The 24,190-nt window shown below is 35.7% G+C and overlaps 1 long non-coding RNA gene across 2 annotated transcripts in view; it reads left to right on the top strand.

Annotated features, from left to right (window-relative positions):
* LOC109455449 (uncharacterized) overlaps nt 1–24,190 on the top strand; it is a 103,251-nt gene continuing 79,061 nt past the window's right edge. For both annotated transcript variants that reach the window (XR_016021731.1, XR_012491585.2), the window contains exons 1-3: nt 1–578; nt 3,399–3,508; nt 3,635–3,998. This is a non-coding gene — a long non-coding RNA (uncharacterized LOC109455449). The remainder of the gene's footprint in view (nt 579–3,398; nt 3,509–3,634; nt 3,999–24,190) is intronic.

The raw sequence follows: 24,190 nt of genomic DNA, 5'->3' as shown, positions 1-24,190 counted from the left end.
CATAGTCCCACAAGGCATTGGTCCTTTCCCATTGGGAAGTCATGAATAAGAGACTATGAAGCTTGCACGTCAGATCTTCCTCAATTAATCCACCATTAGCATGTTTGGGAGCCACTACTGGATGGTGAACAGCAGCTTTGTAACTGTACGCCGACCATCCCCAATTACGCTCTGCTAAAAATGAACTCTTTGCAGACCAACCCTCTCGGGCTGTCAGTGTTTTCCGTTTTCCTATTTTAACGTTTGTGTATAGTGGCAGGCGACAGATGGTGTAGATCAGATCGATTTGATTGCATTAGATGATTTTTTTCCCTTCCCCACTCCTTTCTGGAAGCTCGCATCAGCTGAAGGCTATCGCCTGGGACTCCTCGGAAGCGTGAACAAGCCGCCACCACGCGAAGGCACTGGGGCACAGCCAGCGCGAGGCACCGAGGTCCCTTCCCAGGGCTTGTTAACACTGTAACCCGGCAGTCGGAGGGAAACAGCTCCCACTGCCCGGAGCCTACCTAGCCGCTCGTCTGACGACTCTCTGGCTTCTACACACAGTTGGAGTTCCGAGTGAAACCTGGATTTAGAGGGTAAGCACTTCAATCGAGATGGATTTGTGACAGTTACTTTGCTATACCGCAAGACAAATCTCAGCAAACGTAAAGGATGGAGTATGTGTGCAAGAGGGTGACTATGTTTACATCGATAAATGTGTTTCTTTTTGTCTGAGAAACAGTATTATTCAGTAAAGATGTGTAGTGTTTTTCCATTGATTGTAAGAGTCCACTACCACCCTCCTCCCGAATTTTTCCCTCTCCTTGGTGTTTCTCCCTTTCTACTTGAGAGGGAAGGAAAGGGAGAGGGAGGGAGGCAAGGGGGATAAGGGGGTGGGAGAGAGAGAAGCATTTCTGCTTTAGCTTAATTGGCTTATTTCCTCAAACCGATTGCTTTGTCGCGTTTCTTTATGTATATTTGGTTGCAAATTACCAAGCGTTTGACTGGGATGGATTTTGGAGTGTGGGGGACAGGGTGTGAAAGTAGTGGGGACTGGCAGTCAGTCGCGGTGGCCTTGAGAGATCAAAAGGTGCTGAAAGCCCCCCTGCCCGCAAAACACATCTTTAGTTATTGGGGCGCGAGAGAAATGTAGATTCTAATAAACATGGCTTGCAGGAGTCGATGAACAAAGGTACTTAATGCGGACCTAAGCCTCCGTTGATATTGCTCCGCTAGCAGTATCTAAATATTCAAAAGCAAAGTGTAAGTTGATCAACATACGCCCTGATGGTATTGGGCTTCTTCCCTCTTCTGTTTTTTGTGTGGAGGGTGGAGAAGGGGGGGAGGGTGGATGGGTGGGGGAAATCCGACAGCTTAAGGAGGTTTGAATTGAATATGCACCCAGCGGCAGTGGCCTCGTAGGAAATGGTGTTCTCGCAAGTCAGGCTGCCCCGCTGAAGCACGAGAGAGCTTTGGTTAGAGCTCAGAGCGTCAGTACGGCTGCGACTGCTGCCGGCAGTCGGCCCGGGCTGAGCTGTCCACTCCTCCAGGTGCTGAAGCTGGTGGAACATTTGTGTAGGTAGGGAAAGGACTGGCAGTGGCTACTTGGATAAAAAGAAAGCATATCAACTGCGTTGTTTTAGTTTCTTAAAGCTTGTGAGTCTATGGGTCAATGTGTGTGTGTGTGTGTGTGTGTGTGTGTGTGTGTGTGTTTTATTTCGATTGGGAGGAAGCAAACTAAAGGGGATTACTCAGAAAGCATTGAAAAGCTGTGTGGATATTTATGCTGTGATTCTGATATGCCATGTATTGTGTGCGTGTGTGTGTGTGTGTGTGTGTCTGTGTTTGTGTGTGTGGTGTATATATGACTTGATAATCCTTTTTATTAAAAAGGAACATGCAATGTACTAAATCCGAGTCTATCTGTATAATGTGTTTCTTTTTTTTCCTTTTAATGTTAGTTGAGATTTAAATGGAAGAGTTCAGAAGCAAATGTACACTTTACTCATAGACTATTGCATTACTTTCCCTAAGGGCTTTTGTTTCTAAGAGTTCAAGCTGAAGAGAACCTGTCAGTTCTCTCTCTCTCTCTCTCTCTCTCTCTCTCTCTCTCTCTCTCTCTCTGTCTGTTTGGATGTACCATCCCCAGGGAAAAGCTCCACTTTATAGCTATGTTAGGTAATGGCAGAAAATAGTACTTATTAATTTGTTTAATTGGTATAAGTCTTTTTGTGAAAAGTATACTTAAGAGTCATCTGAAAAAAACTGTAAAATAGGCTGTTAATTGGGCAATGCTGCTTTTCTTTTGAGTTATTTTAGGCATCAGACATTATATGTTAAACAACTGTTCGTAAAAACTAAAATTCATGTTTATTTGTCTATTTGTAAGTAACATGTCAGGGAAATGATGAGTTGGTGTGTCTGGAGAAGTGATATATTAAAAAATAAAAAGAACAAGGACAACCTAAGTGCCTTAAATTGCAACCAGGTCAGTTAGAGATGAGTAGTGGTAGTGGGAGAGATTCTGTTATATAATTACCCCTTGATGAAGAGCTATTTGCACTTACATAATTTGAGGAATCAGAATGTCTATTGCCATGTTTCCCTATCCCCTCTGTATTTCACTCACATGGATGTAGTTCCATGTATTTGAGAGTACAAGAAAAAGCAAATTGAGAACTTTCTAATGGAGCTACAACATGTCTTGGGTAGTGACGTTGCACTTGTTCATTTTATCTAGTGAACAATAAACCCTTATTATCACAATATTCACTGCAAGGTCTTAAGACAAAGCTTTTGCAGTAAGAGCCATATTGATCATCAAAGAATCACAGAGATTCTCTCTCTGAAAGCAAAAATTACAGTCACTTTGCAAATGAATTTTTATTGTTTTTTTTCTTACAATATGTTTTTTTTTTTTTATGAAGACAATGCTTCAAAGTTTTTTTTCTGTAAAGGTGTTCACAACGACTGCACAGCAATGCATTTATACTGTATATTAAAAATGTGGGCTATGGAATTACACATTGTGGTCTTACAAAACCATGCTTAAATCATGAAAACTCTCCCAGCTTGTCAAACTCAGTGAGTTTTGATACTATAGAAAATGAGTTTAATCATTTTGTGCTTTGAAGCTTTTTTTCCCCTTTAAAAATCATTATGGTATATAGCTCTAAGGCCTTCAAAGGAGAGATGCCTATTTTTGTAGATCTATAAGTATTTGATTTCAAGTAGTAAATTGAACTAGTGTTTATTTTCTGTGATCCGGGGCTTGAGAAAATGCATTTCCAAAACACACTGCTGAAAATTTCACCCATGCATGACCCTATCTTTATTTGAGCCTCACTTCTTCTTAAAGCCGTCTAGGCAAATACATTTGTAATATTTGTGTGCTTAACTATGCATGTCTCTTACAGGGCTCTCTCGCTGCCATGAAGCCCAATCAAAGCACCTAGAGTGGTCTGGCGGAGACCAGAGGGGGCACCAAGCAGAGCAAGGACAGGGGAAGGCACTGGGAGAGCACCAGGTAAACTAAAGGTTCCTTGTCACACCCATCCTGTGTCCAAAGAGCCTAACTACATCCTCCTTCCTCACCGGGAAGACAGCACTCTTCTTCTATGTTAAGTGCTTGGTTTTGTGATTTGTCTTTCAGAATTGGAAATAGAGCAGCCATTTGGATTTGGGCAGGAAGCAGCCGAGCACAGCTTTGGATCCTTCTTTAGGGAAATCGAGTTATGGATTTATGGTCCTGGTCAAGCTCAGCCCAGCCCCAGCCAGGGGCGGGCCCAGCAGCAAGAGTTCTGGTGGCGGCGGCGGCGGCAGTAGCAGCGGTAGCAGCGGCAGCAGCAGCTTGATCCTCTGACTCTCTTCGGTGACGGGTATTCTTGGGTGGATAATACGGATTACGTTGTTATTGCTTAAGAATACGCGTAGTCGAGGAGAGTACCAGCGGCAGGCAGGCAGCGGCCGCCCCTCCCATCCCACCAGCCGGCCTCTGAACGCCTGTGGTTGTCAAGGTAGCACTTTTTTTTTTTTTTATCTTTTCCTTTCCTCGCTGTTTTCGCTCTTGGTGTTGTGTTAAGTGATTACAAGTCACATCCCACCAGAAAGGTTCTATGCGCCGCACCTCTGGTGACCAGGGCTGTAGAATGGGTGCGCGCAGAGGGGCGGGGGTCGAGGCGGAGGGGAGGGGCTGGGAAAGGATGGGGTTTGTTCTGCTGAACCTGCTGGGAGTTTCCGCGTCACCTGCCTGAAAGTCTCTCCCCGGTGGGGTGCGGCTGGGGGAAAATTCGCGGACAGGGCAAGTCTCTAAAGTTGGGAATGATTGAAAGGCCCTGAGCAGTTTGGCAGGGTCGCGAGCGAGGAGCTGGAGCTCAGCAGAGGGTCGCGGGGGGCTGCGTCCGCAGGAAGGGCGTGTCCGTGGGCAAAGGTGCCCCTGCAAGCCGCGGAAGCGCGTGACTTCGCAAATCGCGGGCCCGGGGTGGTGCTGGAGCCCCACCCCCGGCGGTGCCAGTCCGCAGCCAGACGTGGTGTCCCGGGCGGGGGAGGGAGTGGGGGCAGGAGCCTGGGTTCCCGCGGAACCTCCAGATTGGAAGTGTGGCGGGTCTCCCAGGAACCCATAGTTTCTTTTCGGATTCTCCGCGAAGGGGTGGAGAAACAAGATGGGAACCGGATTGGTTGCGGTGTGACCCAGAACTGGAACCTTCCTGAAAGTGGCGGGGGCAGGCAGTGCCTGTTCAGTCGTCCAGTTTCTTTGGGACACGTCTTCAGCGTTGTCTTCCCTGCCTGCGCCTATGGGACGAGTCTCAAACACCAGCAAACCCCGAGCACGTTCCCCCTCTCAGGTCTGCTGCGAAGGGACGAGAGGAAGAGCCAGTCTTTCCCTTCTTCTACTTGTAGCTTTTGTTTCTTTCAAATACTAACGGACGATGAAACTATACGGATTCGTCCCCTCTTAGCGAAGAGCAGCCACCCACCCACCGAGCCCCTCAAACACACCCGGGCATCGCGGCATCGCTGGAGACAACCTGACATAACAGGAGTTGAGATGTCCAAGATGGAGCTGGAAAAGATGGTCCACCGTGGAAGGAGCGAACCCAGAAGTCTCCTGCTCTCAGCTCTTGCGGGAGGCAGATCCGGCAGTTCGGCTACTCTCCTTTCCCTGTTCCCGGTGGTGGTGCTTCGAAACTGGGGCCAAGAAGGCACCAGGCGCCTAGAAGGTTTCACTAGGCTCGGGAAGAACCTCCTAGGACACTAGAACCACGTTTCCTCCCTGCGTGGTGGCGGTTGGTTGGGCACGGGCTGTGAAGACTGAATTCCTGACAAGTCGGAAGCGACAGGAGAGAGAGAGAGAGAGAGAGAGAGAGAGAGAGAGAGAGAGAGAGAGAGAGAGAGAGAGAGAGAGAGAGAGAGAGAGAGAGTAGGGGGGGGAGAGAGAGAGAGAGAGAGAGAGAGAGAGAGAGAGAGAGAGAGAGAAGAGAAGAGAGAGAGAGAGATTGATTCTCCCCCACGGCGCTCCCAGACCAGCTCTAAGCTGAGCTACGCCCCAGACACCTTTTCCCTTTGGAGGACGGGCCTTTCCCTGGCGCGATGTGCCTGTTCCCCACTGGACTCTGGCCCACAAGAGCAGCTCTGGTCCCTGGAGTCGATGAGAGCCAGGTGCCTCAGAAGGAAACAAGCACACTCTCCAGCTTTCCCATCTAGAGTCTCGCTCTACTTTCAGTACCTTGGATTCCTAGTAAGGGATACACCAGATCACTCCTCAACCTGTCCTTTTTTCTACCACACCGTGGCTGATCCCATAATTACTCGCAGGGTATCAACACTCAAGGCTTTTGTGCTCAGGGAAGATTGTTTACAAGGAAAATGAGTGGGGTCCTTCTTAGGATCTCCTAGGGCAAGTCAATTTTAAGAATGAGTTCCAAATAGAAAACAGACGCTATCTTTGCACTTGACATTCTGTCACCAGTAAGAAAATATGTAATTACTGTTCTTTCTTTCATTGTTCCATGAATTACCCTCTTTCTCTAGGGATCCACCAGTTGATGATTAACGACTTTTAAATATTGTGCTTGTTATGTATTTAACCAAAGTCAATATGTCTACTGGTGGCATTATTTTATTGGAAATTAGGAAAGTAAAGAGAAGCTACAAATGGATGATCATTTGAAAGTTGGCCTCAAGCGGGTTGACTAAATATGTGTATAAGATGTGAAAGGCGGAAAGAGAAATGGGAGCCTAGGGATAGAGTCTTCCAGAAATGAAAGATGTAATACTCCAATATTTGTATAGAAAATGAGGAAGAACTTTTGAAAAATAAGTGATTTCATTCAGTTCTTTGCCACTGGTACTTTAGCTTATGACTGCAATTGCTTCCTAAGTGAATAATAATAAGTTTTAGACTGGGAGAATTGTAAATGCTAGTGATGAAATCTAGAGAAAACCTTTACTCATCTTATGGTCAACAATAAGTATTTGATTTCCTTGGTTCAAGTGGTTTAAATATTTATCTCATTGCTTTCTTTCCTTTGCAGAATTATTTTCTTATAAAAGTTTCCATTAGGTGTCAGTCTGACTGAGCTGGTTCTTATTTAAATTTGAAAAGGAAAAAAAAAAGAGTTTTTGTCAGACTCGGCCTTTTTAGATAAGGAGGAGGAAAACAAAAACCAAAACTTTATTAAATTGAAATTACTGTAGTTAATTTTAATTGTTATAAGACAGCTTTTTTCCCTCAGAAAATAGAATTTTAAATTACATCACCACTTGCCGGTTATAACTTTTGTCCTGTCAGTATCCATAGACAAGATTAAAGAAGTAAAAAGTTTATTGTGTGTGTTTTTCATGCGAGATCCAAGTGATTTTAAGTACTTATAATAATTGACTTGTTTTTCAACTCATGTCCAAATGCTAGTAGGGTATGCATTCCTTTTCTAAAATTTGGTTTTCATTACAAAGGTGATAGATTTCTATTTGAGAAAAGCATGTGGATACAGCTGACTATTCATATTACAGTAATACTTGGGGTACAATGGAGAGGAAGTAACAAAGCTTATCAAAATTGCTTTAGTCAATTATTTTTATCTTCGTTAAGTTTGCCTAAGTACTTAAATTTTTGTGAGCACAATTTATGGTTTATAGATGGAAGATTTTAGATTTCCCATTAGAAATTTAATAATGCCTATGACTACTTGAATTTATACTGTGATATTTACTAATAGGTGTAAGAAACATCATCTTGGTTGATGAGTGTCAGTAGGGACTTGATGGGAATTGTCTTAGCATGAATTTGCTGATTTTGTTCTTTATTTGTGAGTTGTAGTCTGATATTTTTGCTTGAACAGAACTACAGGGAATGGTGGTAGTCAAGGTTAAAGATCCACTGAGGATTGTGACAACTCCTAATGTATATATATAATATGTATATATATTGGACAGATGATTATGCTGATGTACATTTTAAAATAAATCATCATGTCCTGGAGCCAGGATCGCTACCCCCATGTCCGCTGTTAGCCCTAGAATGATGCGGTTCTTGGAGTCACACCAGTGCCTACCTAGAACCAGAACAGAATTGTTAATGCATATCCAGGCAGAGGGGAGCAATGATGAAGTAGCATTTTGATGGATGGAAACTTCCATAAACCATATTATCTTTTTTTTTCTTATTATATTTCATATCAGTAATGGTATATTTTCAAATATAAAAATAGACATCTTTTGGTCCAGGTGAAGATGATAGCTATATTGGGGAATATTCTGTGCTTTTATGTAGGACAGAGATGAAGGACTAAGGACATAGAAGACAATATCAGACCATCAAGATGATTCACCAGCTTTTCAATAATGTGCTGTATCAGGTATCACTGTATCACAGAAATGACAGAATGATGTTCTTACATTATAGAGTAGTATAATCAGTATATTAGACTTACTATTTGAAAGCAAATTTATTTTGGAGATAAATATTTTCAATAAAAAGAAAACATATTAATGATAACACTTAAGGACTTTTTTAAATTATTGTGTTTAGGTATTACATTTAGTTATTAGTAAGTAGCTATAGACCTATAACCATAAATGCTAAATAGATTTTAAACAAAGAGTTTTGTAGTACAATTTGTTTTTTAGATGTTTCGAGATTTTCCTCCAGCACCTATACTTTAAATCATGACTTTTAACTCTTAAATTTCAATCCACAAAACATTTTTTGTGAGTGTATAAGATTTTTAAATGAGAAAACATTTTAATTCATCTAAAATGCCATAAGCTAAAAAAAGGTATTATGAAATTTTTAGTTTTTTTAAATATGTTTAGTATTTAGTGATTCGTTGAGTTTACTGATTGAAGCTTAAAAACAAAACCAATGTATTGCTGATAATTTGTATTGCCCAGATTACAAATATGTGACTACCTAAATCTTTTGAGTTCTGAGTTCTGTTATATTGTGGTTAATAATGAAAGCTAAGTAAGACAATCTAATTTTCAAAATCAATGAAAATTTATCTATACAAGTGTAAATACAACACTTTATTTTGCTGTGTTTGTGGAAATACGCTTTGAGACTCAGTAATAATCCATAGTATCTGAAAATGTATACACATGCCAAAATCAGCTAGAGTCAAAGTTTTAAAAAAAGGCTAAGAATAAACTATGAACTTTAAAACATTCAAAGGATTTTAAATAAGGCTTACTGCATTTAGTTTATTAGCTTCAAATCAATACTGAATCACAATTAAATTTCAAATTAAAACACTTATATTGCTGTAATCTATTTACTGATACTATGTTCCTGATTAAAAGTACAGTTTATATCGTAAAACACTTTTTTAAAAAAAGTTGGCAAATTATAGTATAGTAGTGGCAAAATTACATAATTTGAAAGTAGTGTCTATTTTTAAACTTGAATAAAGTGTGTGCTAAGAGACACTGTTTCTAAAAAATTCTTTTTGTAACAATGATATAATTTAATTGGAAAGTTGGTATTTCTTGCAATTTTGATTCTTAAATTTATATTTAATACGCAAAGGAAAAATAATTGTTTGAGATCTATTTTTATCTCTATGAGCAAATGTGGGCAATTTTAAGGATTGGTTCAAACAAATCCCAAGGTAAACTAAAGTTACTTAGTTGAGATAGTTTCTGTATTTCTATCACATAGTTCATTCATGTTTAGACTGGAAGAGGAAGAAGAAGAAGAATGAATGAATGAATGAATGAATGAATGAATGAATGATTGTCATGCCTAATAGTCTATCAGAAGCATACATAGAAAAAAATTTTTTTTTTAAATAATAGAAATGTATTAGGATAAGGCTTACAAATATTCTGGATTGTTTTATGCATAACTGTAGGGGAATTAAATTTATGAATGGTTACTTTATTGGTCTAGTTCCATGCACAATGTGTTTTCATAATTATTAGTTTAAACAGACTTCGACAGTGTTTAGAAAGACACAGGCAGTTACATGAGAAAACCTCGAATCTCATTTTTTTCCTCAAGTATATAATAATTAAGGGAAGAGAGTGAGTCGTATTGTAGGAAGGACTTTGGAATGAAAGCTAGAAAATCTGATTTTGAGTGTAGTTTCTATTATGAAGTATGACAACGGACTAGCCACAGAGCTTGCCTGGTCCTCAGCGTCTCATCCACAACAAGGAGGTCTGGATTTAGTTTCTCAAGGCACTTCCACCTCTTATGGACTCCATTTCAAAGAAAGCTATTTTTTCTGGCCGGAATTCTACTCTTCATTTTATATATAGACGTTATGCAAATCAATACCATAACTGAAAAAGCAGCTGTAAAGTCTTTCAAAGATATTCACCATCCTGTTTTGACTTTATATCAAACAGGAAATTGGCCTTCAAGATTTTCACTTAAATTTTTAAAACATGAAACACATAGAAACATTTTTGTCACTTCTTCGCCCTTTGATTTTTATTTCAAATTTTAATAGGCAAGAAGTCCCTCCTCCCAAATGACTTATAGATTCATCCTAGTGTGCTATTGTGGAAGTTCATGTATGTGTATATTTCTATATGTATAATATATGTGAGACCCCCCAAGCCACGGATCTGCCTCAAAACATTTCAGCCTAATAAAAGTGAATCACACACAACTCTTTTCAAAGTCAATGTATATGATTGTAGTAAATAAAGAATAAACACTGGGTCTTTAAAAAATTTTTTCTGCTTGTAAATATTTGTGCTACTAAACTTAATTACAATTTTTAGAGGAATGGGGACATTATTATTTTCTTCATTCTGATTAAAAAGGGAATACTAATATTTATCTAGGATATTTAATTCTAAAACAGCATAGCAATGGCTTAGCCTTTTAAAATACTTTATCCAGTATCTGGCACATGATAGGTGCTCAAAAATATTTATTAATTTAGTGGAAACAATTATATCCTTTCAGGACGTATTAATACCGAATTTTACATTTTTTTCCACAGTGAATATCCTTTTAAAAGTAGCTATTATATAAATTGGTTGTTGAACTGTATATATTTAATTTGAATTTCATGTTTATGCAAATTCTCAAATTTGTTTATTAATAGTGCACTTATTCTGTGTTAAGATAGAAAATTCATTTTCTCTGATTCTCAGATATAACTTCTAAATAATTGAAAAATCTATAAGAACATTTCTTTTAAGCTGGTATTCTTTTAGGAACTGCAATTAACTGTTTAATCTGGAATCATATCATTCCATATGAATTTTTATGTAGAAAATGTTACCTAATGTATTTTATTTAATATTAAATGTATAAATACTTGTTAGAATTCATACACTTTTAAAGAAATAATCAATGGAAATTTATTTTAGCCAACATAATACTTACGGTGATAGATATATTTTCAAAGACAAGGATCTGTGCAGTATTTTTTTCATTATTATTTGCAAAGCAAATTTAAATTGTAAGCAAAATTAAATTACAGTTTTATTTGAAAGGTGTTACTTTCCAGGATATTCCAAGTATAGTAAATAAAAGCTTGACGTTCTAGCCACAAAAGAGTACACCCATTATCTAAAAATTAAAATAATATGGTTTGTCAGCTATTGCTTTATTCAAATACTTTACATATTGTTTCATCCATAGTTTAATGAGGGACTTGACACATTATGTCCATTTAAAACTTTGAAGATAGGTACAGTAAAAGTTATATACAGCTTTCAAAGCAATTGATTTCAAATAGACTTCTGGAGATAGGAGCGTGTGGTTTAGAAGTCATTTACTTACACTTTTATTAAAATATCTCATATTTCTTTCTGTTGCTGTATGTGGTTGTCCAACACAGCTTTGAGATTTTTTAATGCTATATGTTAGGATAGAGTCGAAATATGAGGCATCTGTATCCCAAACAAATAGGTTAGTTGTGGGTGCTACATTAAAAATCGGGGTTGAAGTTAAATTGTTGAGACAGTTTCACATTTAGATCTGACAATTTGTGCAGATAATAACTGAATTTGACAAGAGACAAGGAAGAGAGAGAGCAAATGACAATATTAAGGATGAGGACTGTAGAGAGGATTGTGTAGTTTTTGGTGCAATGTTAAAGGAACAATATTGAAATTATTGGTAGCTGTTTTACTGGCAAACCTAATAGCTAGTACCAATGCACATTGAAAAAAATATCAATTTGGGGAAGCTTTAGAAGAGATTTTGTTCTTTATATAGTGCCGTTGTTCCAGTTGTGACGGGAAGTTGACAAAATTAATTTTATGTAGTGTATCTATAGAGTAGGAATTCTTTCATAGGATTCAAAAGTTCTTTTATTTAGATAGAAAGTCATGCTCTGATACAGAACTGTGAATCAATTAAAATAGAAAGAGTGTGTGAGTAAAATGGGCCTGGCCTGTAGGTAAAAATTGAGAAAGGCATGAAATCTGGATGTTTCGCAAGTCAAAGGAAAGATCATCAGTCTGAAAAGATAGACTTGTGTAAAATTAAGCCTAAGGGAGACATGACTTAAAAGAGATAGCCTTTTATCCATTTTCCTATTGGAAAAGATATATGTTATATTTGAATCTATACTTTAGAAATAAAGTAACCTAGGGGAATTTGTTTAAGACTGTATTAGCTATATTTCTCCATATAAAATACGGACACTCTGTCTAAGAGTTTAGTTTTTCCTATTCACTGTCATTGATTTAGATTTTAGGGAGGAGGGCGTCTGTTAATTAACCATGGTAAAGATAAAGAAGATTGACATGCTTATTCTTCTCTGGCTTGGCCTTTGTATACAAAGACATAGCATTTCCACTTGATCATTTGTTTTCTTTTGATGAAGCTATTTTCCAGTCTATTATCCACATAGAATACAAAATTTCATGAGTCTTAGGTAAGCCCATAGTAAATTCATATGGTATTTAGTTGTTATGATAATTTTTTTTATCTCAGATCCAGTTATTATATTTGGTGTATGGTCCTACTTCCATGCTTTATATGAAATCCTCACAACACAGAGAATTTTAGTTATTTGCCCATGGACACTCAGATAATATTTGGAACACATTTTCTAAGTCCTCTTGGGATGTTTGCTTTCTAACACATCACACATAAACTTGAATATTGAAGTTTTTCTTATAACTTTATTCTTCCTGGTGTCTGACAATAATTCTTATATTCTTATTAGTCAGTGATTCATCTGATTTGACCTTTTTCAGGCTCAAATATTATATGTACAGATGTGAATGTGCCAACAGATTCCAAAAATTCTATAGTGTTCTTAACTTATGCTGCAAACATTTTAGTAAAACAGGAAAATTTTAATCTCAATTAAATCAACTTGATGTAATAAGCTCCCCAAAAACATTTTTGGCTGAAAGATAGGAATAACAAATATTTGTCATGTAGTATATTCAGTGTAAAATTAAAAATAAGATTAGTAAATAACACTGACCCAATAATGTTCTCACACCAAATAACAGAAATAAAATAACATTTAATATACAAGTTAAAAATTTCACTTTTTAAATATCCAAAACTATCTTTTTGAATAAACAAAGACAAATCGATTCCTGAATTACAGCAAAGTCAATATTGTCAGTTTTACTAAACCTTTGTCCACTGCTGTTGTGTTATTTATGAAAATTGCATGGTGTTCAGCCACTGACATTCTGGGTTACCTGTAATGCTAAACATTTAGGAGGCTGAGAGGGTAATTTTTTCACTGTGTGGTCACCTAACTTATCAATCGAAGAAACATGGTTCTTATAAGTACTTGAAAGTCAACGGCTCACAAATCAGACCCCTATCTATCATAGCTGTGAGACTTTCACTTGAAAAAATGGTGTAAGTAACTATCATTATTTTAAAAATCATTAAGACCAGGGAGATAGCTTTGGGCCATTTTGTCCCTTTTCAAAGGTTTTTTTTTTTTTCATTAACTATAAACCATATCTATAAATAATTATGCCAATTATTTTCCTCAAATTTTAAAAACAATGTAAATATAACTCTAAGATAGATAGATGAGATAGGAGAGTGGAAGAGAGAGAGATTGAGAGGGCGAGGAAGAGGAGGGAGGAGAGACAGAGAGACAGAGAGAGAGGTTATTCTAATCTATTTTAGTGCTCAGTTGAAGGTAATACAGTCGCAGAATTGACTCTGAGAAGCCATACCTAAAATGACCAGCATTTTGTCCAAGGAAAGATGTTTTATGGATTCACATAATTTGGTCAAGAACAGAAGGCTTTAAAGTTTGTAGAGGATAGATTTTAATCCTCAAACCAGCTAATTAAGCTTCTTCTGTACAACATACAGTTTTAAGTTAACAGTAATTAATATGGCCAGCTTGGAACCTCGGGAAGCTAAAGCCAGCAAGTGCTTTTTGGTTCACTCCAGAGGATGTGGTTTGATTGCTGGCACCAATAAACAGGTTGGGAATTGTCAACATTGTAATTAGCAGCAAGTTTCTGGATTCTCAGCCTGCCAGACCAGTGGGCTGATGCTTGGAGCAGTGTGACCCTGGGGGGAGAGGGAAAGACAAAGGAAGGGGATTTGAGCAACCTTGCAATGCTCTGCCAGCATATGCCACTGGACCAATGTTTTTCTTGGCAAAGATCTATTTTAAGACATCTAGCAGTGGTTTCCACAAAATATGAAACTCACCATAGCAACCAAAATGGCAAGCATCTCTAGGAACCTTTCCTTGATTGGATATCAGGTCAAACTGTGTTCAGAGCTATATTGCCTTATGTGTAGTATGTGCTGTACTCTGCACAAATGTGATTAGTAACAATATGTTTAAAAGGGTTAAAATTTGTTTTGGCAGCAATCCTGAAATACTCTGCTGAAAAGCCATAAACAGTGAGGTTATGCAAACCTTATTAACCTGTCATTTAGGACAAACAGAACAGAAATGTCAACCTTAACACCATCAAGAATCCATTCTTCAGTACTTAAATGATAATTTAAATGTAGTTTTAAAAATTCCAAGCCATGTGATCATTGTGGAGAAAGATTGTCATAGATTTAAAATCCAAGCAGTATCTGTAGTGTTTCTAAGAATAAAGACTATGTTAATAAAGTTTGTAAGTAATTTATATTCCAATTCAACAAAATTTAGGCTATTTTTTGGAACCTACTTCCTAAAAGTTGAAATGTATGTGGCATACATGTGTGTATGTATAAAATTGTGCTGCCATTACGTGAGCAGAATATGATCTGAAATAAATAACATACTCAGTAGTTATAGGATAAGTACTAAATCCACCTACTTTGTGGTGAAAGCGTAACAACAAAATTTTACTTTTTCTTTATAGTAGCTCTGCAGTAAATTAATTTTCCCTCCCAGTCAAAAAAGGTCAAGGTTGCTGAGCATTGCTAAAATACACATATTAATTTCTCCCAAATAAATGCTTGGAATCACATCAGGGATGTTCTTACTGTCACTTTCTACCTTTGCCAAAAGAGGAGGAGGAGGCTTCAAAGAGATAAACAGCCTGCAGAGAAACAAACAAACTAATTTTATTTACTGTAAAAAAAAAAAAAGTTCTCAAATAGATCAACATTCTATATTAAGCAATTGCCATGTGGCAATTTCTGCCGGTGAATTATAAAAAGTGCCCAAGAAATGGCTGTGTAGATCTGGCACCGGGGTGTGTGGTGTTGCATGTAGCGGACTCTTTTGTGGGGAGAAGGATTGCTCATATTTGTTGGAGAGAGCACAGTTCTCTAATCCTCCTCCACAACAAATCCATGTTGGAGTGAACCAGCAACACGATTCTTATCCACTATCCTCTAGACTCTGAGGAATTCTCCACAGTTATTCATTATTTTCAGTGGAATTAGATGCCTACAGGTGGCCCCATAATGTGCCTCCAGGCATACAACCCACTGTAAATTTTTAAGTTACATTAACTCAGCAGTATGTTGTCTTATAACAACAGTGCATTCAGTTTATGAAGAAAGGGAGAAAGAAGCAGAAAGGCAGTCTTTCGTGTTAAGCACCGTTACAGTTCTTTCCTGCCCTGTCCTTTCTTTGGCTTCAGTAAGGGATGTTGGCCGCAAGCAGCGCTGCTGGCCGGTGCATTAGTGTGGGGCTCCACCTCTTAGAGAGTCCGCTGGGGGGGGTCGCGGCCAGCAAACCTCACTACTGTGTGTGCCTCAGGGATTGTTGTTGCACTGGGTGTCAGTATTAAAAACAGATGCACAGCAGTAAGACTTTTCTTTCATTTTCCTTTTTCTTTCTTCCTTTTGTTACAAAAAAACTTGTAAATGGCTCCTGTTATTAAAGTGTTTTTACTGGTTTTTCATATTCTGCCAGAAAAAAAATTAGTTCAGTTTTATCAAGACATTTAGATTTATCAGGTGTTATTGTCATTTCTCCCCTACGACGCATCCTCTATGCTATCACTGTTTTTCCTGAGTTTTTAGGTTACCAATCAGTGAGAGAAGGGGGGAACCCCTTCATAACTTTTCTGTCATTGGGTTTCATGCTCATCCTTTCTTTGTAATGATGTATTTGTCATTCATTGCATGCAGTGAATGCCCCGTGTATATTTTTGGGTACAATTCTCAGAACTGATGGAAAAACAGATAATATCTGAGCTAATATACTTTAGTAGCAGAAATTAGATTAACATTTTAGGGGCAATACACAGGTCTATTTAAGCCTCAGAGGCCCTAGTTCTAGATTATAAAGCTCCTTCTCACAGCAATAAACAGAGGAAAATCTGGCTTCCACCATTTCAGTCTCATTAAACCTGTAGCATAATTATACTACAAGTAACAGTGATGATGTGAGTATTTTAAGTATATATTTTATGTATACAGAGTCATATCTACATTATTAAAAATAAGAAAACGTGTTTTTAAATGTAGAAACACACTTTTATTGTAATGCCTGTAGCATAAACATTGGCAAAAGTAGTAACCTTAGGCCAATTTGACTCTTATCAAGTTATTTGCCTTAATGCAAGGATATTTAGACTATCCCACCTTTCATTTTATGGCATGCTGAGATCAAGCAGCTTGTACATTCAAAAGAGCTAGGATGTCTTCAGAATAAATCAGTAAATGTCTATTATGCATTTACTATTCATGAGACATATATTCAGGTCGGTCAACATTTATTAAGAACCTGCTATGTACCTGTGTTCTTTTAAATGTTGGGGTTACATTGTCCTTAAAGCATTCATGCCCTATAACACATCTCACAATCCAGGCTCTTATGTGCTCTCTGGGGAATTCAAAAGAATGTAAAAAAATATTCCTTTATTGAGCTTACTAGGTTGTGGTTAATATATCAAATAGTGTGTAAAACGATCGTTGCTACAAGCCATTACTGTTGTCTCTATTCACCAGAAGACACTTACACATCACAGATATAATAGTAATAATAAAAGTCTTTTCCAGAAATGGATTTGCTTTTTTTTTTTTTTCCTTTAAAATATAGGCAGTTTTTCAGAACTGAATAGACCAAGGAAACATCTGATAGGAAAAGAATAAAGTACACATTTTTTTTTTCACCTCAAAGCAATAGTTACTCTATTACAATTTCTGTTATTGTAACACCACTTGCAATTACCCATAATTATATTATTGTAAGAAAAACTGTTAGCATATCTATGGTTATCAAAAACCTTATTTTAGTAACTATAAAATGATGGTGAATACATGTAATTCCCAAATCCATTAATAGTATTAGGTTCTATAGTCAATAAATGCTTTTTGAGAATATGTTGATAGGCTTTATCAAAGAAAATGCTAAAAGGATTGTGCTACAATTCAGATCAGTGTTTCTCAAAATGTGGTCCTCTGATCAGTAGTACAGCATCACCTGGGAACTTGCTGGAAATGCAGATTCTCAGATGGCCTCACAGGCCCACTTAATCCAAAACTCTGGCGATACAGGCCTCCTAATCAGTGCTGTAACAAGCCTGTTAGAATTTGAGAACCATTGCTTTCTACTGGTTAAAAAATTACAGTTAGATTTAGGTTCTATGCAATGCTGACCCAAATAATTTAAGTTCTGTCGTAGATTTATAGTAACAAGTTATTATTAATTGTTATAGAAGGTATTTTAAATTAAAAATCAGGACTTTACCTGACTGGCAAATTCTATAACATTTAGGAAATATTTTAAGCTCCCAAACATTCACTGCATTTGGAGTTCTGTTTACATAGAATTTATACAGTATTCTTATTAGTATTATATAATACTCTTAATAGTACTCTTATTGCTAATAGCTTTATAATTATGATAATATATATTGAATTGAATTTCTCCAGGTCTTGAACTCTTCTTTTGACTTAAGTTATTTTTATTGTGGTAGTTTCAATAGCTGCTCAAATTTTACTCTGGTATTAAATTATTTCCCAGTTTAGAAGAAAGGAGAATCAGCTTCATTTTGTAGTGTTGAATAAGAACTTCAGATCGTCTGTGTGTGTGTGTGTGTGTGTGTGTGTGTGTGTGTTTGACTATCCTATGGACCATTATTAAAACTTTCTCATTCATCTATGACACAACGAATTCTTAAGTTCTCATGTAAGGGAATTGCCATGACCAAATGCTTTGAGCATTTACATATTGGTCCAGTAATATAGTAGTATAAAATAAATTTCCTAAATATGTTTATTAGAACGATTTGATAAAAATTTATTTAGGACATTGATTATTATATAACAGTAAAAATGAATGTTATTGGTTAAATAATTTGATTAGGTCAGTTTTTATTATGCCAATTGGAGACTTTCATAGAGCTATAATATGTTTTTAGTTTTTCAGACCATAGCTTTTTATTCAAACTTTCCTGGAGATACTAAAAATTCAAAGGCTAAAATGTTTACTATGTAGCTCTAAAGTGCAGTGAATTGTTTCTTGTTTATGCTTTAAATTCAAATTTAAAAGGACAACTCTTATACTCTGGACTGTAAGACGTAGAATAGTCCTCTGATCCATAAAAGTTGGCTTTTGTATTTAACACAGAATATAATCTCAAGCTTCCTTCGATTTAATGTTAAAGTAACCGATTGACAATATAACTGGGAGATTTCTCAGTCTAACATCTTCTTTTATTAATGTCTTCTTTCTATATTAGGTCAAAGTATAAATTTAATCACATACATTATAGGATGCCAGAATATGTAATGAAGATTTAATTATAATGTTTTTTAGTAAAATACAACTTTTGCTAATATGTAAAGAAAGTGATGGCCTGAGTATAAAAAATTTTCTTAACAGAGACTATACGTAACATTAAATAATAAATTATGTAGTATTTTTCTTTATGACTTTAATGCATTAATGTGTTCTGTAATATTGTTTTCTTAAATATTATATTTTACAATTGCTCCCTTACTTGCCAGAATAATAGAATTTTCCCACTCTAAAAATGCATCCTTATGATAAGCATAGAAGTGTAAATCCGTTTTAGGATATGATCTTATTCTTTTTCACAGTAGAGATGAGCAACACTGCCCAGACTTAAACTCTAACTTAAGAGAGAGTTTCAGTGGCAGAACAATTTATGCACACCCAGTTTAGATAGAATGGTTGACAAGAGATATGTAAGAAATCCAAGTTATTCTTATGAAGGAAAAAAATGTCCATTATTTTCACAGTTAACATTTTCAGATTAAACGCTTTAGACTAACCAGAAAGGAAAATGAAATCATTTTAGTAGGCCCGTAGTTTGATGTATTTAGTAATTAAATTAAATAGACACTAATTTAAAGGTTAATACTTCAAATCTCAAACAAAGGAATTTTGACTACAAAAAGAATATGAAATCATTACCAAATAGCTTATATTTAGGCAGAGAAGATACTTAAGATATATATATATATATATATATATATATATATATATATATGTGAAAAACAGCTCATTTTTTATTGTATTTTAATGAAGTGTTTCAGTTTATTATTGGTTCTGGTTCTTAGATTGTATGGTAGATTCATAGATGTTCAATTATTATTGTTGTCGATGTTTCACATATTTTTTAAAGTAACAAATGTTACGTTAAATATTTTCTAAAGGAAAAGTCAGTTTGAAAAAAAATTGTTACTATTACATAACCCATTGAAATCTTTCTCAACCAAGTACAGTATTCCTCCCTTATCCATGTTTTCACTTCCTGCAGTTTCAGTTTCCCCACAATCAACTGCAGTCTGAAAATATTACATGGAAAATTCCATGAATAAACAATTTATAAGTTTTAAATTGCACTCCATTTTGAGTAGCCTGATGAAATCTCTCGATGTCTGGCTGTGTCCCACCCTGGACATGATTCATCCCTTTATCCATCTTCTCCAGGCTGCACATCTTCCTAGCCCATTAGTCATATAGTAATTATATTGGTGATCAGATCAACTGTCGAGGAGGTATTGCAGTGTTTGTGTTCAAGTAACCCTTACTTTATTTAATAATGGGCACAAAGCACAGGAATAGTGATGCTGGCAATTTGGATATGACAAAGCGAAACCATCAAGTGCTTCCTTCAAATGAACAGGTGAGTACAGCACCACAATATAAAGGTCAGACAATTAAGTTCGCGAACTCATCCTAGAAAAAGTGTGACATACCTCATTGCTGAATATCACTTTGGTCATCTTCAAAATACTCCCCTTGGGACGTTATGCACCAATGCCAGCGGCTAGTCCACCCTTCAAAGCAATTTTGGAACTCTTTCTGGAATGGCCATCAGTGCTGTCATCGTATTACCCTTTATGTCCTGAATATCATCAAAATGTCTTCCTTTCAATATTTTCTTTATCTTCAGGTTAAGAAAGAAATCATTGGGGGGCAGATCAGGCGAGTAGGGAGGGTGTTCCAATACAGTTGTTTACTTGCTAAAAACTCCCTCACAGACAGTGCCATGTGAGCTGGTCCATTGTTGTGATTCAAGAGCCATGAATTGTTGGCGAAAAGTTTAGGTCGTTTAACTTTTTCATGCAGCCTTTTCAGCATTTCCAAATAGTAAATCTGGATAACTGTTTGTCCAGTTGGTACAAATTCATAATGAATAATCCCTGTGATATCAAAAAAAGATTAGCAAAATCACTGCAATAAGTTCATCAACTTAATTGTCAGATCTCATATGTTTTGAGAGACAGACCACATTCACATAACTTTTATTACAGTATATTGTTATATTGTTTTATTTTATTATTAGCTATTTTTAAGTTTCTTTACATACCTAATTTATAAATTAGACTTTATGATAGGTACGCATGTATAGGAAAAAATGGTATATATAGGATTTAGTACTATCCACGGTTTCACGCATCCACTGGGGGTCTTCGAACGTATCTTATAAGTAGATTTGTTTTTAACTGCATATTATTTGAATTATTCTGGGCCTATATTTCTGATAATCTCATCACCGTGGGGTTTATACTTAATGCAAATGTGTATGTTAACAGCTGGAAAAATTATCAGATATAAATAATCTTACTAATTATCAACAGTAAAACACTAATGACTTAACATCATTTCTTGCAGAATGCATGAAGTGTTTTGCAAAATGGATTTTGTCACACCTCTTGACCATTTTTTTTTGGCAGACTGCTACCTTATGCTACTTAGAAAGTTTTTGAGTATGCCTAGTAAAGCAGATCTATGAAGGAAATTTCAAACAATCATTCACCTAAAAATGTGTTATTTATAGTTTTGAAATAATGTAAGCTTAAAGTTTGTAGTAAATAAAATTTACATTTATAAAAAACTAAATATTTAATTTATTATAAATTACCATTCAAAAAAGAATGATGGATTGTGTTAGGAACTATTTATAACAGGAAACTACTGCATATTTCAGTCAGGTATTAAGTCCAGGCACTAAAATTAGCATACTAAAATAAAAAATATTAGGTGTAACATGTTTATTGAATCACCATATTTCTATTGTCCTTCCTTTTTGTTCTTTCTTTTTGATATACATATATCTTCTTTAATGCCACAACTGGCTTACTAGTAAATATCAGGCAAGATCTTAATTTTAGCACTTACCTCAAATTACATGAAAATAGAATTCAGAAGTGGCATACTGCAACAAGGTCTATTCTCTCAGACCAAAATGGATTATTGTGCATTAAAAATGATACTCCTTTATGTTTTTGTAACGATTCATGAACCTATGGGGCTGACATGTTTGTGCAAAGATTTCCATAAAATGCTAAGAAAGTAGGAAAAATTGCAAGGTACTTCTAGATGATGATAAAGCAAGATATTCAAATAATTCTAATCCTTTTCTACTTCTTATACTATTTTTAATACTTTAAAAAATCTATAAATACAATAAACGTACTTTTAATAGCTAAATTAATGGTGATTCTTACAAATCAAAGCTAGACAAGGATAAAAGACCATCACATAATAATTAAACTTTTGCTTTTAATCGCTTAGAAAAACATAACTACATAGAAAATGCCCCGTCTTGTGATTCAGTATCTTAGCCTAATATAGAAACAATTATAACATATAAAGAGTTATCATTTATTTCCTTTTAAAATTATGATCTACTTTTCTTAAACATTAGATAAAATTTGAAATTATACTCTGATTTATTAACTTTTATTCTAGTTTATTTCAGTTTCTTAATCTTTAAAAAGAAATCCCATATGTCTCACAGGCATGTCATATACATTAAATTCATTCAGATACAGTTTAAAATGTAAAATAATATTTTAAATAATTTTCACTTGTTAATTATATTGGTTTATTTGAAAAAAAACCTAGGCTTACTGTGTCAAGGAAGCTACTTCTTATTTTCAATCAAGAGATAAAAATCTAGTTTGACTTAAAAGATTCTGAGATGATTTCTGAAAATGGTATTTGGTACATGGTGATTACTATTTACATTTTCCTCTTTAACTTTCAATGTTGTTTATCAGCAGAAAGAATACTTATGGTAAAAATGTGTTTACAAAAATTTGTTTAAAAAAATTAGCTTCATTTTGATATCTCTATTTTTGGTAGGAGGGATATTTACGTGAATTTACCATTTTACATTTATTTTAATACGTAATTACAGTAATTTAAGTATAAAGTTTATATTCAGAAAAAGCATTTTCCTTATTTTATTTTTATTTTGTTATACACATAATTTGCTTTCTGTGGCTAGACCCATATGGTTACAAAATTAATTATTTTGGAAAAAGTACATTAATCTTTAATATTTAAGTTCCTTTTGTAGTATATTTTTTCAGAACTATTTATGTTCTCATTAAATGTTATACATACATATCTATATATTTGATTTACATTGATTTGTGAGGGTTATTGTGTTTCCCATCTGTCTTTACTGTGATTATTATATTCACTCCCAAGGTATCTAATTTTAACCAAAAAAGTAATCTGTCAACATGAACTTTTTGGGATAGCAAATTTAAAATTTCATCTACAAATAGAAGTAGATGGGAGCACATTTACTTAGCGTTTAATATGGACTCAATTTCTGTGAATTTCTTGCTCACTTATCCCCTTCATTTCTTTTTGCAAGTGGCCACTTTGTCATATGTTTTAACTGTAGGAGGATGAAAAACTCTAAAAGTGCCCACCATCAACATAAAGTGAGGCATTTTGAGCTCCACTGTGCAAAATGAAAGTGTAACAGTCACTGCAAAGAAGACTTAGAGTTCTATTATCCTGTCATTTATACTTAAAAGCACTTCGATTTCTAAATAGGTTAAACAAAGGAAATTTGGAATGATGTTCTTTAAAAGTATAAAAAAATTGGAATTCTGTGGCTAGAAGACCACTGAATACCTTCAGCCATGTTCCAGACAATACATGGATGGAGGAAAATTTGTGATACAATAAGCTATCAGTGTCAAGATTTGTGAGCATTAAAAAAGGAGCTTATTTTGTGACCTTACTGATATCACAGACTGATATCACATGAAAATGGGTTAGCACACTGCAACTGATACCCAGTTCTGGAAAATGGTGCGGTTCTGCTTCTGTCCCTGAATTTGGAATTTCCTGTTGAAATCAAAACTAGGTTTATGCTGTCCTGAAGGGTCAGGAACAAAATAGGTTGTGAATATGGAAGCTGTATTTCTGGGCTCACCCCTAAATCCTCTAATGCTCCTGGGTTATGGCTTGATCCATTCTGGGTCCATGTATAGGAAGAAAGACTCTACCTTTGAACTGGTGATAGAATTGTTTTCAGAGGTTAGTGCTTGAAGAGCGTTAAGTGGTCATTTGGTACAATCCCTCTTATTTTAAACATGAGTAACTGAGCTTTAGAGATATTACAACTTTCACTCTGAATATAATAATATTTTCTTGAGTAAAATTTGCTGATAGCAATAACTTCAAAGTCACATCCACTTCAACACACATTTGGTTGGACCAACTGAGTATTTATCGTGACTATCACTATTATTATTACAGAAATGATTATTACTACAAAAATATTTCTTCCTCAATGCAGTTTATCACTAATTTCCTCATTATTTACTCAATCACTAGATAATCTTTTGAAACTAATTTAGAAGCTACTTTAACACCTTTATTTGAAGTAAAAATACTGTTCAAATATAACATGACCAACAAACATTCTTTTCTCCTTTATGAAACATAAAAGCTGGAGGGACAACTCTATGTCCCGTTATTACTGCTAATGATTACATTAACATTAAAAATAACTGATTTTCACAGTGCATATTCTGATTGGTATTCACATAATGGCACAATCTCCTCCTTTTCCGTGTAAATCTGATTAAGGGGCTGCCCCTGCTGTCATTTTGCAC

Source organism: Rhinolophus sinicus, chromosome 7 (genome assembly GCF_057876585.1).
Source record: "Rhinolophus sinicus isolate RSI-liver-muscle chromosome 7, RSI-T2T, whole genome shotgun sequence".
Lineage (NCBI taxonomy): Eukaryota > Metazoa > Chordata > Mammalia > Chiroptera > Rhinolophidae > Rhinolophus > Rhinolophus sinicus.
Note: the sequence above shows the minus strand (reverse complement) of the source record. Positions and strands in the feature narration are given on the sequence as shown.